Consider the following 17,599-nt stretch of genomic DNA (forward strand, 5'->3'; position numbering starts at 1 on the left):
TATAATGGGGATAATCAGGGCATCTCCATCTTCCTGTAAAGATTTATAGAATAATCCGCCCAAGGTGTCTATGGAGGGAAGGGGCTCACTGAATGATGCCTGCTCAGATCAGGATTATGCCTCTTATTTTCTTCCATGCCTTCCGCGGTCCTGGACTGCCCGCCACCTGTCCCTGCCTCCTGTCGCCTGCATCCTAAGCCTTTTCAGAGGCCCCCGGACACGCCCCCTGCGTATGCCGGCTTTGCACCCCAGCATTTGCCTTCCCAGCACTTTCCACAATCACGATGAATTAATTCTGTGGGTGGAGCGTTGCCCTCCAGACGAGGAGTCTGAGCCCGCAGGGACTGTGACTGTTTCATTCACTGCAGGAGCCCTGGTGCCCGGCACAGGGCTGGGCGCGAGGAGGATTCTGGGAAACGCTTGCGGAATGAATGAGAGGGTAAGCGAAGGCACGGCTGGGTGAGCAAGACGGTGTTTTGCCGACAGCCTGAGAATGGGTATTTAAGAGCAGACTTTAGAGACTTGGAAAGACTCCGATTTGAATAACAACTCTGTCGTGGCCCGGGCACCAGGAGCAAGACCCCGCTTCTTCACTTGATCTCAGTGACTGACCCTCTCTCCTCAACTACCGGAGAAAGCAGGAATGGCTGATGAAAACTTCCCTTCATTCAGGAATACTGTGAATCCACAAACATTTTCCGAGTGCCCTCTGGGTGCTGGGGCCCAGGGCTGGATGCTGGTGGCCGGGGGCAGAAAGGAGGGCCCTGCGTTGGAGGGGGGAGCTGGGGGAAGGGACAGACCCTCGGGTCCATCCTCTGCACAAAGGAAGTGGCTGAGGCCCTCTGCCCGCATCCTGTCTTCCCCAACCCCCCATGGCCTGTCCATCTGTGTCCTTTTCCTGTGGATCTTCCATCCCAGCCTGGGCAGGGGGCTGTGTGCCCCCCCCCACCTGCAGCCATTTCCTGCCCTCCTGTCATCTGCTTCCTTTGATCCTTTTGTAGAGAGCCTTCTGGAAGCCTCTAGACCATTGGCAAACTTGGCAGCCTCCTCCCCTGGGCTAGGCCTGGCCTGCTGACCCCACCGGGCGGGGGTCAAAGTGGGCTTCTCTTGGGATGCTGCCCTGGGAGGCAGATGGGTCCTGGTGTCATTCATTCATTCATTCATTCGTTCGTTCACTCACCGGAATGACATGCTCTGCAAGCTGCTTCAAGCCAGAAGACCATGAGTGGTCACGGGAGGGCCAGGGCCCCATCAGAATGGACTTCTGGGACACAAGAAGGGGTCCCCCGGACCCAGCAGAGAGGCGGGGAGAGGCTGAAGAAGAGGGAGTTCGGGTACGAAGAGATGGATGCGCCTCATTGGTCAGAAAGTGACCAACTTTCTGGGCTGGCCCTTCCCCTGGCATGGTCCCCCATGCCTGGCTCAGGGCAGAAGCCCGACGGATGCCGTCGAGGGGCTGTCATTCACTGAACGCTTACCAGGGGCTGGGCGCGCTGGGCTGGGCTGTTCACAGCAGGTGCAAGTCTGTCCCCTCCTCACTGCAGTCCTATGAGACAGGTGCCATCATCCTCCCCCATTGCGCAGATGAGACAACTGAGGCACAGAGAGATGAAGTTTGCCCAGGGCCCTGTGGGTTGTGGGTGGCAGAGCTGGCTTCTGAACCCTACATCTGTGACTTCAGCCCCCAGGCTCTTCCGTCCCTTGGTGAATGACCAAGGAGCCGGACTTCGGGCATTGGGACCCTGGGCTCATCTCTGTTGCATGAGGTGGGGAACCCGCAGGGTGGCTGGAAAGTTCTCACCCCAGGGGGTAGGAACCAGTTGGGAAAGAGGGTAGAGCCCCCCTCCTCCAGAGGAGGTCCGTCAGAGGACAGCAGTTTGCACTGAGGGTAGCCCCCTTTCCATAGTCCCCCCACAACACACACACTGGGTTGGGGGGAAAAGGAGAAGGGGGGGCGCCTTGAGGAGGCGACATCTGAGCTGGGACCTGAGTCAGGAAGAAGCCTGGAGGCATCCGGGTGTCTGGAACAGCGAAGACAAAGGGCAAACCAGCGCTAGAGGCAGAAGCGGGGTTTCGGGGGTGACCGGTGCCCTTCTGGGTACAGTGTGGAGCGGTCGGTCGGTAGGAGCCAGTGACAGCCCAATCAGGTCCTTCAAAGTCTCTGTGTGCTTCCCCAGGGCTGCATGGAGGAAGAGGCCGAGGGGGAGGGGACACGAGGCAAGGAGCCCAGGTGAGGCTGGCGCGTGGGGAGACATGGTGAGGCTAGACTTGGGGGTGGTTCTGGAGAGGGAGAGAGCACAGACTTGCCTACCACCCGGTGTGGGGCTCAAAGATGACCCCGAGTTCTGAGACCTGCATTTGTCAGCACGGGGAGCCAGGAGATGGAGGAGGGCCTGACGTGGGGGTGAGTGGGACCAAGCCTGGACTGCTGCTCTACACAGAAGGCCCCCCCACTGCTTCTCCTACTGCTGCCCACACCCGCCGCCCTACACCCCTGCATCCTCATTCTCCTGTGATTGATGAAGGCCCCATGCAGTGTTTGCTCAGCTGTCTGGGCCCTCTGGGGCTGGCTGCGAGTCTGTCCTGGTGCATCTGTCTGTCTCAGGGAGGAGGAAGCCTAAGGAGCAGGGCTGGGGGTGGGACACAGTGCGAGGCAGAGTGGAAATCCATCAGAGTTTGGAGCCCGGCCCTCCTTGCACTGCTTTTGACTCGTCCTGGGAAATGGACAGTCCAGACCAGGGCTTTGATCCTCTGTGGGCTACAGGTGGTGCCCCCAGGTGAGCTGTGGGGACTTAGGACTGGGAAGCTATTCTCCACCTTGGCCTGTCTTAGAGACAGGCCCACTACGCACTCACTGCCCCTTCTTTGCTCTCCTCCCTCACCCCTTTTCCCCCACAAATCTAGCCTTTAAGGCTTTTTGTTTAGTCCACTCAGCCCCTCCGTCTGCCTCCCTGGAACAACCCCCCATTAGTTCTCACCTGGACATCTGCAGCCGCTGTCTCATGGGTCTTCCTCTCTGCTCCTACCTCTGCCCCTGCAGTCTCTTCTACTCAAGGCAGCCAGAGTAATCTTCCTGGGAGTGCTTCTGAATGTGTCACTCCTCTGCCTATAGCCTTCCATGGCTCCCCATTACTCTCAGTCTGACACTGAGACTAACACAAAGCCAGAATGGCGTGACCCACACTGACCTCTCCCTCCCTCCCTCAATCAATGCTACTTCTTGTAGCTCTCTGCTTGGGGAATGGAGTATTTTTCAATGGTCTAATTAGCCCTGTTTTCGTCTCACCCTTAGGACCTTTGCACATGCTACTGTGTCCTTCACCAGGGGCATCCCCATAGCTTCCGCCCGGCTGACTCTTTTTCAAGCTTTGGGTCTCAGGTTAGACCTCTTCTCCTTTTTCTGCCCTCTTCCCCAAGCAGCAGGCTGGGTCAGGGACCCCTCCAGGCTCTGACACACCTCGGGCTTCCCTGAACACAGCCCTGACCACCCTGGGGCGATCCCCTTCCATGCCCAGCATATGGTAGGTGTCCGGGAGAAGGTTCAAGGCTGGGGAGGGAGGACTGGTCACTGGGTAGCCAGGCCTCCTGGCTCTGTGTGCAGCAGAGGGGAGGAGGGGGCTCTTGGAATAATGATCACAGCGAATGGGATCCCCCATGTCTGGGCCTCCAGCATAGTCCCACACCTCACCCCCTGCCACAAACAGAGGCCGCTGAAGGTCACCAACGGGGACTCAGCCCACAGAACAGTAACAGTGGCGATGCCCTGTGCTCTGAGCTGAGGGCCACACCTGCTTGAACTCATTCTATACCTTTATCACCCCTGGCCCCATGGGAAGAGCACTGGACAGGGAGTCCAAGTCAGGCTCTGGCATGACCAAGTGCTCTTGGCCCCGGCGGGGGCCCCCATGTTTTGCTTTGGACAGAGGTGAGTGATTAACATTGTGTTTCTCGGTCCTCAGAATCATCCCTCAGAGGCCGCCCATGTTATCCCCCTGTTCTCAGTGAGGCCGGGAGGAGCGAGGGGACCCACCCAAGTTCGCACAGTCGGTGAGTGGCAGAGCGGGAATTTGGTTTTTCAATTTATGGAGGTTTAATTGACATCAATAGATGCACGATTAAGGAGTTTGGGCGTGGCCATGCACCCACAAAACCACCATTCGCTTCAAGACAGTGAACATATCCACCATCCTCCAAAAGTTTTCTTGTGCCCCTTTGTGGGACCTCCTGGCTCCCAATGTCCCAAAGCAACCACTGAGCTGCTTTCAGTCAACAGGTTAGTTTTGCATTTTCTAGAATGTTCTATAAAGGGGCTCACACGTATGCGTCCCTTATTGCCTGGCTGCTCTCACTCAGCTTCACGACCTTGAGATCACATGGTGTTCCATGTATCGATAATTAATTTCTTCTTATGAATAACCTCTTATCAATAGTTAATAGTGGTCGGGGTGCGTTCCATGGTTGGACGTACCGCAAACTGTCGAGGCGGTTACCTGTTGACGGGCTGTTTCCAGTTCTGCCTGTTACACATAAAGCTTCTATGAAGATTCCTGCATGAGTCTTTGCACCGACCTGAATTTTCACTGCTCTGGGATAAACACCTTTGAGTGGAATGTCCAGTCCTATGGTAAGTGTTTCCTTTTTTAAGCTGCCCAGGGTTTTCCAACCTCGTTGAGCTGCTTCCCATTCCCACCGGCCCTAGAGGAGGGTCCCACAGGGGGATGGGGACTTGAACAGAGGTCTGCCCAGCTCCAGAGGCCCTGCCCCTCACTGCCAGGCCTCAGAGCTCCCTGGCCCTCCCTTGCAGCTAGCCCAGCTCCGGGGGGTTGGCTGGCTGGAGAAGGAGCCAACAGACAGCAGGGACTGAGAACTCTCCACCCACAAAGAGCAGGCATCCCCCCACCTCTGCCCACCGCATCAGTCACCCTCACCCCTGTAGGGCTGGCTTTCTCTGTGAGCTGGGTGATGCCTTCCCGAAGGGCCCAGAAGCTCCTGGAAGGCAGGGCTGGGCACACAGTGGGCGCAGGGGGAACAGGGTTGGACCTTCTTGTGGACCCTTGTCTCTGGCTTGCTGAGGAAGTGGTGGTGGTGGTGGGGTGTCTCCCAGGCCAGTGACAAAGGCTTCTGGGGGGAATGGGGGTGCTGAGGATTTTAATGGGCTCCTTAGCAAGCCTGCCAGGGGAGGTGTGTGTGTGTGTGTGTGTGTGTGTGCTGGTACAGGGCTGTCCCTTTGAGCTCTGAGCGAGGAGAAAGAAGGAAGCCATCAGAACCTTGGCAGAGGGGGAGACACAGAGAGACAGAGATCCAGAACCAGAGAGAGCCAGAGGCAGCCAAACCCGGGCGGGGCGCACTCCCCCTCCAGCGCCCCCGGGGAGGCGGAAGGAGGCGGGGAGGGGTGCGCGAGGGGAGCAAGCATTCTTCATTAAAAATGAAACCCCGAAGCCGGGCCCGCAGCGGCCGAGGAGCCGGGCTGCCGGCAGCCTCCCTCTCGCAGGAGCTCAGAGGCCCGCGCCGGCTCCAGCCGCCCGCGGCCGACCTCACGCGTCCTCAAAGCCCGCCTGTCCCACTTCCCCCGCCGGTTGCTACAGCAACTGAGCTCTGAGTAATCAGCTGCACGGTGACCTTTCTTCCCCCGGAGAGGGGGAGGGAGGGAGGGAGGGAGCGCTTGGGAGGGAGGGCGAAGGGATGGGGGGGAGGAGGGACAGGGAGGGGGGAGGGAGGAGGGAGAGGAGGAGGGAGGGGAGGGAGAGCGGAGAACAGAGGGAGAAAGATGAAGAGGAGGAGGGGGGAGGATGGAGAGAGAGAGGAGAGCGAGGGGGGGAAAGATGGAGGAGGGGGGAGGAGGGAGGGGGAGGAGGGAGGCTCAGCGGCTGGTCAAAGCAGTAAGAACACTACAGCTGGGGTCTGGGGGCTTTCGGGATGGAGCTGGCAGGCAGAAGCCTGGAGAGAGGAGGGGCAGCTGGCCTGGCTGCTGCGGTGGGGGAGGGAGGAGCCCCAGCCCCAGGACCGGGTGGGGGGTGGGGAGGAACACAGGCGGTGGAGAGCCCCCAACTGCCCCCCAGCCCTCCGGTGCTGCCTCTCCCAGGCCTTGGGGGCTTGTGAGACAATGACCTGTGTGTTCTCTGGCTCAAAAGATACCCTTGCAGGGGGCAGTCTGGACATCCCCATTCCCCAGATATGAACGCTGAGGCCAGAGAGCTGGTTTACAAGGTCAGGACTGGGCACCTGAACCCCCTGCGGCTTCTCTCTTGCTAACCGCTTCCCACTGGGAGGCAAGCTGCAGCCAGGGTGGGGTGGGGGGTGAGTCCTCCACCACTACCTGGTCCCCCACTTCCCAGCCTCAGTTTCCCTGGTTGTAAAGCGGAGATCCTGGGGTGGGGAGCATGGTGCTTACTGCCCAGGGAGACAGCACTGGTTAAGGAGGGTCCATGGATTGGACCCAGGCAGTGACGTGAGATTCTCTAAACACAGCAGAAGCCGGGCAGTTAGGATGTGAGATCCCAGGAGGATGGGAGCTGAAGGAACCAGGGAAGGAGTGGGGGCAGTTGGGAGCCCCCAGGAGTAGGGGTGCCCCCACGGAAGGGCATGGAACTCTCGTGGTCCCTGCAGTCGTACCTGCTCACCCATGGGATCCTCCCCCCAGATCCATCGCCTGCCTGGCCCTGGGGACCCGCCAGCAGCCTATTTATGAGGGGAGCTGGTCCTGGAATCACAGTCCTGCCCATGGGGTGGGGGAGGGACCACAGATGGCAGAGGTGCCACTTTAACCAGTCTGCAGCAGGCGGGGAAGGGAAGGAGGGAAGCCAGGGCTGGAGGAGGCTGGGACCTTGCACTGTTGCTCCCTCCGGGGCCCCTCTGTTCCTACTTCCCTCAATCCCGGCACCTCTCCCGAGCGCTGCTCACTCACCTGACCAACGACCTTGTCCCTGGAGCTGTCCAAACTCCCATGGACTCTGTGGGTACCCCTGGGGTCTGCAAAGTGTTGGGGGTCCCCTGGGAGGCAGGAGCAACAGCAACAATCTCTCTCTCTCTCTTTTTTAAGATTGTATTTATTTATTTGACAGACAGAGATCACGAGTAGGCAGAGAGGCAGACAGAGAGAGGAAGAAGCAGCTCAGCTCTCCCACTGAGCGAGAGCCCCATGCGGGGCTCCATCTCCAGATCCTGGGATCATGACCTGAACCGAAGGCAGAGGCTTTAACCCACTGAGCCACCCAGGCGCCCCAACAGTGACAATCTCTGAAGATTCCACCACACACGAGGAGAGCCCTATGACCATCCAGTAAGCAGGGGAGACACCACAGCTGACTAGGGACTGCCAGGGGCTGGCTGGGGGTAGTAGCAGGAGCTGTCGCAGAGTCCAATCTTTGGCTCCATGGAACGTCCCCATTCTAGAAACCTGCAGGCAGGCACCAGACCTTTGTGGAATAAGGGACACTCATCCCACACCGAGTCTGGTGGGGGCTCTTTGGGCTCCAGAGCTAGAATACCAGCAAGGGTGTCTTTGTCTCCCTGATCCCACCCAGGGGCCCCAGGCATGGCCGTGCATCTGGTCCCAGAGACCATGCTGGGAGATAGGTGCTACTATCATCCCTGTTTTCCATTGGGAAAACTGAGGCTCAGGCGGGCACAACAACATGCCTCAGGCCCCACAGCACTGAATGCCAGAGCTGGGATCAGAATCCACTTCTGGGACCTCAGAGATGGCCTCTTGAGTCCAGCCCATATCATTTGGGCTTGACTAGACTCATGGGACCGTGTTTCTGGTATGGGACTTTGCTGCGAACAGAATTCTCCAAGCCTCATCAGAAGACATTGATGGGAGCTGCACTGAAGGTCCCTGTGGGCGTGGGAAACAGAGATACGCGGGCACGACGAGACTGGTCACTAGGTTTGGAGAGGGTATGGTGCTGGAGTACTCACAGCCTAGGAATCTTTTCTGATCTTTGGGTATTGGGGGCAAGAGGAGCATTTCCCTTTTAGAGAAGGAAGGTGAAGTCCAAGAAGGCTGGATGACTTACTAAGAGTTCCATTGGGCATTAGGGGCAGATTCAGGGCCAAGACAAGATTGTCTGATTCCTAGTTGGTGTGCTTTTTGCTGTATGTCAGTGTCACCCACCCACTCACCTTCCATCTGTCCTCCCGTCCATACATCTATCTGCCTATCCACATCCTCACCTACTGATCCACCTACCCAGTCTCCATCCGCCCATCCATCTGCTCACGCACCTGCCCACTCAAGTTTCCATCTTCTGATCTACCCACCATGCACTCCTCTGTCCATCCATGCACCTACCCACTTACCCACCTACCCATTCATGAACTGTTCACTTATCCATTTCCCCATCTTATATCCATCTACCACCCACCCACCATCCATCTACTTGTTCATTCATTCATCCATCCACTTACTCATCCATCCATTCACCCAACCATCCATCCATCCATCCATCCATCCCTCCGTCCGTCCGTCCATCCATCCATCCAACCATCCATCCATCCATCCATCCGTCCGTCCATCCATTCGTCCATCCATCCATCCATCCATCCATCCAACCATCCATCCATCCATCCACTTATCCATCTACTCATTCAGCTCTAGCCATCACCAATCCAACCACCATTCAGCCCCCCAGGTGTCCATCCATCCAAACCACCATTTTTCCACCATCCATTTAGCTATTCATTTTATTTTTATTCTATAACCATTCTGAGTCTTGTTTTTCTACATTCTTTCTTTAGGAAACATATGTTCGTGTGAGCTGGGGGCTGATCCTTCCTCTCTGTGGAGGTGAACCAACTCCCCACCCCCACTCCATTCAGCACATCACAGAGGTTGTAAAATGGGCCCACACCCATCAGTCCAGGGGCCAAGGACCAAAAGGATTGTCTGGGCCAGGGACTGGGCAGCTTCTGTTCCCACCTCCAACATGCTGTGTGACAACCGAGCAATTGAGAACTCAGAATAATTGTCCCTGTCCTCTGAGGATTAGAGGAAACACATGGAAGCTTTAGAAAGACAACAGCCCTTCACCCATATGATGGACCGTTTTTCTGAAGGTGTCAGCAGGGTTCAGCCTTTGAACTATACAGTCTTTTATTACTAAAACCTGCCAGAAGGGTGTCGACTCTGCGCAGACCAGCTAGCTAGTTGTTCATTCATCCATCCATCCATCCGTCCATCCATTCATTCATCCAACCATTCATTCATTCTGCACCACCTGTGTACTAGGGCCACTGTAAGACTCCAGGGATCTAGAAATCAATATAGATAGCTTCTGCCCTCAAGAAATTGGCTGACACTTGGCTTTGAACAGAAATCAGTCACTTCACATGGGTTCTGGTTGAAGCTTGAACTTAGTCCTGGGGGATTTGAGGAGGAACATTGGCTGTGCTTGGGCTGGGCAGGTGAGAAGGGGGTCCTAGAGGGGGAGCATACTCATGATCTGGAAGGAAAAGGCAGAGGATGTAGAGAAGGACATGAAGGCAGAAGGGAGAGTACTGGGGCGCCTGGGTGGCTCAGTCCGTTAAGCATCTACCTTCAGCTTAGGTCGTGATTCCAGGGTCTTGGGATGGAGCCCTGAGCCCTGCATCCCTCTCCTTGCTCAGCAGGGAGTCTGCTCATCCCTCCCGCTCTGCCCCTCCACCTTGCTCATGCTCTCTCGCTCACTGTCTCTGTCTCAGATACATAAGTAAAATCTCAAGAAAGAAAGAAAGTTAGATGAGAAGAAGAAAAAAGGAAAGAAGGAAGCAAGGAAGAAGGGAGAGAACACCCAAAGCCACGGGGCCAGGAGGGACATCCTTGCGTGCCTGGATGACACTTGGTAAGTGTCAGGCGCTATACCACGTTCCCACCTCATTATCTCAGTGGATCCTCTGGACAACTGTACAAGGCTGGCCTTCTATCATTTTTGCACATTTCACTAATGAGAAAGCTACGGCTCAGAGAGGACCAGCAACTTTCCCAGAGACACAGCCCCATCTGATACACCCGCCTAGGCCTGTTGCTCGGACTCCCAAATCTGGAGCCTTTGCTCATTCTCCTTCACCCTGAGCATCTCCCCCTCAAGGTGAAGGTCAGGGAGAAAGCACCCTTCACCATCCACCTCCTTCAGGCAGCTTCCCAGGCTCCTGCATTCATCCCATTAACAAATACAATCCACCCTTCCTCTGGGTGAGGCCAGGCCAGGCTGGGGGGTGGAGCAGGGATGGGACAGGCCCCTCCCTGCCCTCAGGGGGCTCCCCGCTGGGGGTCTGCTCAGGGGGCTGACCTCAACTCCTCGCCCAGCCCTGATTCACCCAGGCTTAAAAATAAACCCAGGTGTCATCCAGGCCCAGAGAGTGGGGGACCTCAGGCCCCCAGCACAGAGGCTGGGGAGGCAGCATGCCGAGCTGTCAGCTCAGAGCGGGCTCTTCTCATCAGCATGGGGCCCCAGCCTCCCTGCTTAAAGATCGCCTCAGGCGCTCTCTTAAAGATGCTAACACTGCAGCCGACATTTGGGAGATCCTGGCAGGCGATCAAACCCAAGCTGAAAATCGGAGCTGCTGGGCTGGTTGGGGGGGGGGGGGTGGTCACCAGGCAGCAGGGACCGGGGCTGGTAGGGACTGAGGGCGACAGGAGCCAGGTAAGGCTGTGCTCCCAGTCCGGCCCCACGCAGCCAGGCTGGGGATCCGGCTTTCTGCTGGACAGACTCCGGGACACAGAAAGCAAGGCCGAGGGAGGACAATGCAGGAGAGACCCGAATTTCTTAGCTCAGCGTCAAACTCCAGGTCTTCGTCAATAATCTGACCAATTTACTAAAAACGTGCCCAGGGTGATGAGTTACGGAAAAGAGGTGAGACGGGAGGACATTGCTGGTGTCTGGTTTGGTGGCAGTGCCCAGGGCTGGGTCCCGCCCAGCCTCCCTGGCAGGCACGAAAGTGCTCTGAAGAAGCTAAGGGGTCAGCAGAAGGAGTTAGGAGAGAACATCCCCACGAGGAGAGAACATCCCCACGCCATGGACGCCGTTGGCCTTCCACCCACTTGGACACGCCGGAGCCAACCTCGTCTCCTTTCTCTTCCTTTCTATTCGGTCTCCTTCTGCCCACCCGTCTACCACTATCCACCCACCCCCACCCCCCACCCCATCATCTAGCCAATCTCCCGACCTTCCACCTAACCAAGTCACCCGCTGCTCTTCTGCCCATCCAACCATCCAACCATCCAACCATCCATCCATCCACTGACTCATCCACTCAAGGCAGCCTCCCCCTCCGTTCAACCATGGCCCCACCTGGCACCCACCATCCATTCATCCAACCCTCTGAATGTCCATCCATCCATTCCCCCATGCGTCTGGGCCAGGCCCTGCTGGGCACAGGAGAGACACGCCCAGCCCGGGGTGAGGGACTCAGGAAAGGCTTCCAGGAGGGAGACCATCAAAGCCGAGACATGAAGAATGAGCAGGAGGAAGCCAGGCAGAATGTGGAAAGGAGAGTCTTCCCCAAAGAGATGCGAGGCGAGAGACGGAGGCCTCCCACGGGAGCATCGGTTCTCACTCTGGGTGCAGCTTAAGAGGGAGTAGCTGACCTGAGAGCCAGGAGAGGCTAACTCGGAGCCTGAGTGGGCAGCCAGGGCCAGGGCGTGAAGTTGGGACGATGGAGCCAGGCACACAAGATTGTGGGACGGGAAGTGAGAGACACAGAAGGCCCAATCTTGGTTCTGTAGCTGTTTACTGACCCCTCTGAATAGGCCCCCTCCAGGTCCCGCTGCGCTCCCCCGACCTGTCCTTCCTCTGAATCGCTGGTGTGTGCCAACAGCCAGATGCCTACAGACCTACCCTCACAGGGTCTTTCTTGGTAGGTGGGAATTCTGCCTTCTCCATGTCTGGTTGCACGGCACAGAGCCAAAGCTCAAAAAACAAAAACAAAACGAAGCAAAACAAACAAAACACCTCAAGATAGAAAACATAGGCATACTCCCTCCAAATTCTCCCCTTCTTCCTCTTGGCGACCCCTCCCGCACCCCCAGTCACCCAGTCCTGAAGCCCCGGTGTTGTCCTCATCCTCTTGCCTCTCGTGTCGTCACCCAGATCTGTCGGTTCCATCTGACAACCTCGAACCTGTCACTCCTCTACCTGCAAGGTAGAGACCACCAGCCTGGGTCCGAGGAGCAGCGTCCCTGCTGTCCTCACAGTGGACACATACACGGGGCGCTCAGAGAGATACTTTCACATTTAAACTTGACCACTCTAGCCTCCTACTTAGAGCTTTCTTGGCTTCCCATTCACTGCCTTCTGGATAAGAGTTCTAGATCCCTGTCCTCCTTGCGCGTATGAATCTTCTCAAGTTGGCCAATGCTGCCTTCTCTGTGCTCCAGATTCATCCCTCTGAAGAGATGAAAGGCATCAGGTTCATTGCTGTCCACACCGGGTCTTCAAAGCCACCCTGGCCCCAGCGCTAGACCCTCTTGGCCAAAAACCTGAGTCTTCAACTCCCTGCCCATCCTTGGACTTGCACATTCTGTCCCAGGGAGCCTGGGAGCACCTCCGTAGTCTCAACACACCACGTCTGACACCTGGCTGGCCCTCAGGTAAAAGAAAATATTGCTGAATCTACAATAATATTAGAGTTTACCTCCAGATTCTTTCTCCCCCAGATCTGACCATTTCCATTTGCAATTCGTGCCTGAAACCAAAGCCAACTGCCTGGCCTCTTCTCTGCCTACAAAACATTTTTACTGATTTTATGGCTACAAAAAAAAAAAAAAAAAAGAAAGAAAGAAAGAAAATTTCCTTCCTGTCTTCACATTTGCAGGAAAGAGAGCCCTGGCCCTGACTCAGAATTGGATTCTAGCTGGAGGCGTCCTCTCCGCCGCTGGCTCCAGGGAAAGGGTTGATCTGTTTGTTCCCTGACCTTGAGCGGGAGCTAAGGCAGCCGGAGAGAGAGGACACACAGGAGCTGGGAGGGAAATGAGACAAGCTGGAGCTGTGGTCCTGGGACCCCCGAAGCCTGCGCCAGGGACCAGCCAGGTGCTGGGAAATGAGAGAGGGCGGAGACAGGCCCCACTCCTGGGTCCCTGGGCTGCACTGCCTGCCTGTCCCCAGCCTTGGCCCCCTAAAAAACGAACAGAATAGGTATTCAGATCACTCTCGGGGGCCATAAAGCGCTCAGGTAGAAACTGACTTTGCCATCCACACGAGGGCCAACTGTGGCTTGGTGACTGACCCAGTGCTCCCTGGAGGAGGGAATCAGCCCAGGCAGCCTGGTCCTGGGGTGGCACGCCTACAGACCAAGGACGGTGGCACCCGGGGGGAGGCGAGAGACGAAGAAATCGGGAAAGAAAAGAGCCCTTCCTATAAAGGGTCTCCTTCCTGCTAGTACATGAATGCGACTGAACTCACACCTGTGTCAAGCACCTTCTGTTGGCCGGGATCCTTCCTCTCCACGAGGCCCCCCTCTTTTCTCCAGCGGAACTGGAAGCAGACTTTCATCCCAGACCATTTATTTCCTCCCCGAGAACCTCACTCTCACTACAACAGTGAAGCTCTTGTTGTAGACATTGCAGAAAATGCAGGCGAGCTCAATGAAGAAAATAAAACCACTTTTAACCCCGTCATCTGAAGACGACGACGGGACTTTTGACGTTTGGGGGTGTTGGTTCCCCTCTAGGGTCTCCATATCCAGTGTCTTTGCTTAGAGTCTCACACACAATAGACATGTAAGAATGATTTTGTGTCTGATCGCTCACCTTTTTATTTTTTGTTTGTTTGTTTGTTTAAGATTTTATTTATTTATTTGACAGACAGAGATCACAAGTAGGCAGAGCGGCAGGCGGGGGGGGGGGGGGGGGAAGCAGGCTCTCTCCTAAGCAGAGAGCCTGATGTGGGACTCGATCCCAGGACCCTGGGATCATGACCTGAGCCGAAGGCAGATGCTTAAACACTGAGCCACCCAGGCGCCCCTGATCGCTCACCTTTTTATTCATTATTAATTCCGAAAGTACCCACTGAACCCTCTGTAGTTATCAGTTTAGCAGTGTTAGAAATTCTTAGAGCATGGAAGGAGATGTAAGACCCGAAGATGCTCAGATACTCATCATGAATCATCCTCAGTGGCCAAACCTGTCTCAGCCCCTCCTCTAGGCCCAGACTCAAGTCTGAACCCTGACCCTGCCCCTTACCAGCTGGCACGTCACTTAACCCCTGCTGCCCGAAGTGCAGCCCGCAGACCAGGTCTGGCCTGGGTGCTGTCTGTTGACATGGTTTAGAAACAATCATTTCAACTGGGCGCTGCCCACTTCCGTTGTGATTGTGTATATTACAAAAATAGCGTTCCGAGCAGATTGGAAACTTTTCTCTAAAAGTCCTTCCATTACAGATAGTTTGAGGAGCACAGAGTCAACCTACTCGGTGGCTCAGTTTCCTTGGTAGTAAAAATGGGAATAATAATGGCCCTTAACCTGATCAGGCTTCTGGGGAAGGGTAAGTGAGCTAATGGGCAGAAGGCTCTCAGGACGATGGCTGGCCATTGCAAACTCAATGATCATTAACGTCAAGGTCTTCGGGGTTTTCTCGTATATTCTGTATGCGCATTAAAGACCCCCAGTGCTCTGAGAGCAGCAGGGAAGGAGGACTGGAAAGGGGAGTGGACCCCGATTAATGCAGCCTATCCTACCTCCTTACCCTATTCTTTTAGTCAGTCCTTGAGATGGAGACACCCCTGGGACTACATCCAGAACCTTCCAGGTTTCCAAAGGAACCACTGGGGCCTGTGTTCATCCATTTCCCAAATATCTATAGACCACTTACAGGGTGAGACAGGAGAGCCCAGTGGCCAAGAACTCAGAACACTGGTGAGACGGCCCTGGGTTCGAATCCCAGCTCTGCTCCTTACGAGCTGGGTGACCTCAGGCTAGTCACCTAACCACTCTGAGCCCCAGCGATCCCAAGTGAGGGCCTGGAGGGGTCCTGAAGTCAGCACTCAGCCCAGGCTGGGCCCTGGCAGGTGATGATCCACGCACACCTGTAGAAAGCACGATGACGTGTGCTCAGACGTGACCATTGTGGGGACCTCCCGTGAGCCCACCCTCAGCGACTTTTTATGGACTAAGGAAGACTAGGTGGGAGCTTGAGGTGCCAGACTTGGTGGGTATTACTTCTAGAAGAAAAATAACGAATGCATTTAAGGGCTTTGAATATTAGAAAAAGGAGAGAGATAAAATACAAAGGTCTCCAGATGAGTGGAAGGCTTGCCAATTAGGCTCGTATTGTGTGGAACAGGGGAGCTCCCCTAACGCCCTGTTGCAGAGCACGCTCTTTTCTGCAGAGGGAGGCCTGAGCAGCCTGGCTAAGCCACGTGATGCCTCGGAGAGCCTCTCTGAACAGCCTCGTGTCACTTCTCCTGATTCACTAGCTAAAGCAAGTCATGTGGCTGATGCTGACATTGGGGGTGGGGTAGGGCACCCCCTCGTGCGCCCGGCACGGGGCTCGGCAACGGGGCAGGCGTGGATAACCCTCTCACTGGGGAGACAGCAAGTAATTGGGAACCGTGACCCATCTACCACGTTGGCCACAAAGACTCCTCTCTCCTGCACCTGTGTCGGGGAGTCTGGCCGGCTCCCCGCTGTCTCATTTCTCCCGCAAAGATGGAGGGGTTTTCTTCTCTCCTCCTCTCGAATCGGGGCTGGCTCCAGGGCTGGCTCAGGGCTACAGAACAGAGCCGGCCTGACTGCTCTGCGTCACCTGCTCTGCAGGTGCCCGGCACCATGTGCAGATTTGAGGCCCTCTTCTTGATGTTCTCCTTCTTGGAAGCCAGCCACCACGTGAAAACCCACCACGTGAGAGCAAGGCCGAGTGTCAGAAGGAAGAGAGAGACCAGTGGCCAGTTCTGGGGTGTCCACAGGTATAAAGTCCACCTTCCTGGACCTACCCGCCCAGCCACCAGCTAAAGGCAACCCTAGTGGATGACCCTAGCCCATACTTCTCTTGATTTGTATGTAGCGAGACAGCTGGAGGGTCCCACATACAGTTATCGATGGAACTGTGTCTCCCCCAAACTCGTATGTAATTCCCAACCCCCCGTCCCTCAGAACGTAACCCCATTTGGAGCTAAGGCCTTACAAGAGGTAATGAAGTTACAATGAGGCCATTAAGGTGGGCCCTGATCCAAGAGGACCGATGTCTTTGAAGACAAACGCACAGAAAGACACTAGACCCACGTGTGTGTGCACAGAGAAGAGACCATGTGAAGACACAGCCAGAAGACGGCTGTCTACAAGCCAAGGAGAAAGAGACATCTCAGAAGAAACCAGACCTGCCGACACCTTGAACTTGGACTTCCAGCCTTCAGAACTGTTTTTCTTTATGGTATCAGTCTGGTATTTTGTTATGGTGGTCCGGAACACGCATCCGCACGGCCACTACTTGGAGGTCGAACAGGAACAGTATGCCCACACACACTCTAGAAGGGGAGGCAGGTGCCCGGCACCATGTGCAGCAATCATGAGTCCTGCTGGGAGGAGGTGGCGAGGGCCACCTCTTCCAGTGGGGAAAAACTCTTCAGGGGGCCGCATGGTGCTTCCTTGGAACTCCTTCCATCCCCTGCTCTCAGTGGACCTTGGGTGGCCCTCCGGGTGGACTTCCTTTTCCATCACATCCTTGACCACTCTGGATGAGGACCCGGCAGCCCTCATGGAGCGCGGAGCAGATTTCTCTTCCCTCTGGGGCCCAGATGTGGTTTTAAGTCGTGAACGGTCACGCCCTCTCCAGTTCAGGCTGACGTCTCTTTTGACAGTGAGACCCTGTTCAAAACTTAGCTAACTTTTTATCTCTTTGTCCCGAGTGGGGACACTCAGCTCCTTATGCTAAAGACGCAGCCAGCTTTTCTGGGCACGCCTCTCAAGACTTCTCCACAGAGGTTTTAGCCAAGGGTGTGATGGCCACACCCCGATGTCCTCCAGATGCGAGACGGAATCTCCCTGGACGCCATCACACCCAGCGCTTCTTAGTCTCCTTACTTTGTCCAAAGTCTAGAAGATTCTTTGTTGACAGGTTGTGGATCCCATTTTGAAGAGTCACTGCAGAAGGTTCAAAATTCACAGTGAGACTCCTCAAACAATACTTTTCTGGGGATGCAGATAGTTAAATTTAAAACTCGTATCTGCTCCAAGATCATACTGTGCATTCCATATACCAATATGTCAGAAGGTTTACTCAAATGTCATCTGTAACTCGAATTTGAAGACTCAACCAACTGTCAGAGGGGGCGGGGACTGGGTCTGTTAGGCCCCCTCGCCTTGCAAAGAGCAGGCTTTTCCAAAAATGGCCCTGGGTTCTCTAGGTTTCTGGAGGACGAACTGCTGGGGCATAGGGGGGAGGGCGTGCGGTGGGGGAGGGTATCACCTTTTTCCACTCGGAGATGGGACGCTTGGCCCAAGCTCACTTCGCCCAAGATGGGTGGCCTTCTTGCTGACAGGGCTCATCCTCCGCGATGGGCACCAGGCCACTGGGCCCTGGGCTCCCGGAGCTCTGGCTTCCTTTCTCTTCCATTGGCTAGAGATGAGAAGCAGTTGTATTCATCAAGGCTGCAAATTCAGAATTTCTGGGCTTCCTCTTTTCTTTCC

The 17,599-nt window shown here is 55.7% G+C and overlaps 1 long non-coding RNA gene across 2 annotated transcripts; it reads left to right on the plus strand.

Annotated features, from left to right (window-relative positions):
• The first annotated feature begins 793 nt into the window (after window positions 1-793).
• Window positions 794-13,679, plus strand: LOC131812898 (uncharacterized). Of its 2 annotated transcripts, XR_009346540.1 has the most exons (6): window positions 794-2,764; window positions 3,293-3,379; window positions 3,960-4,624; window positions 7,062-7,279; window positions 8,740-9,821; window positions 12,356-13,679. It is a non-coding gene; the product is annotated as an uncharacterized LOC131812898 (long non-coding RNA). The 2 variants fall into 2 exon arrangements; XR_009346539.1 differs by having other exon boundaries at window positions 794-4,624.
• The last annotated feature ends 3,920 nt before the right edge of the window (window positions 13,680-17,599 follow it).

The sequence above is a fragment of the Mustela lutreola genome, chromosome 12 (assembly GCF_030435805.1).
Source record: "Mustela lutreola isolate mMusLut2 chromosome 12, mMusLut2.pri, whole genome shotgun sequence".
NCBI lineage: Eukaryota > Metazoa > Chordata > Mammalia > Carnivora > Mustelidae > Mustela > Mustela lutreola.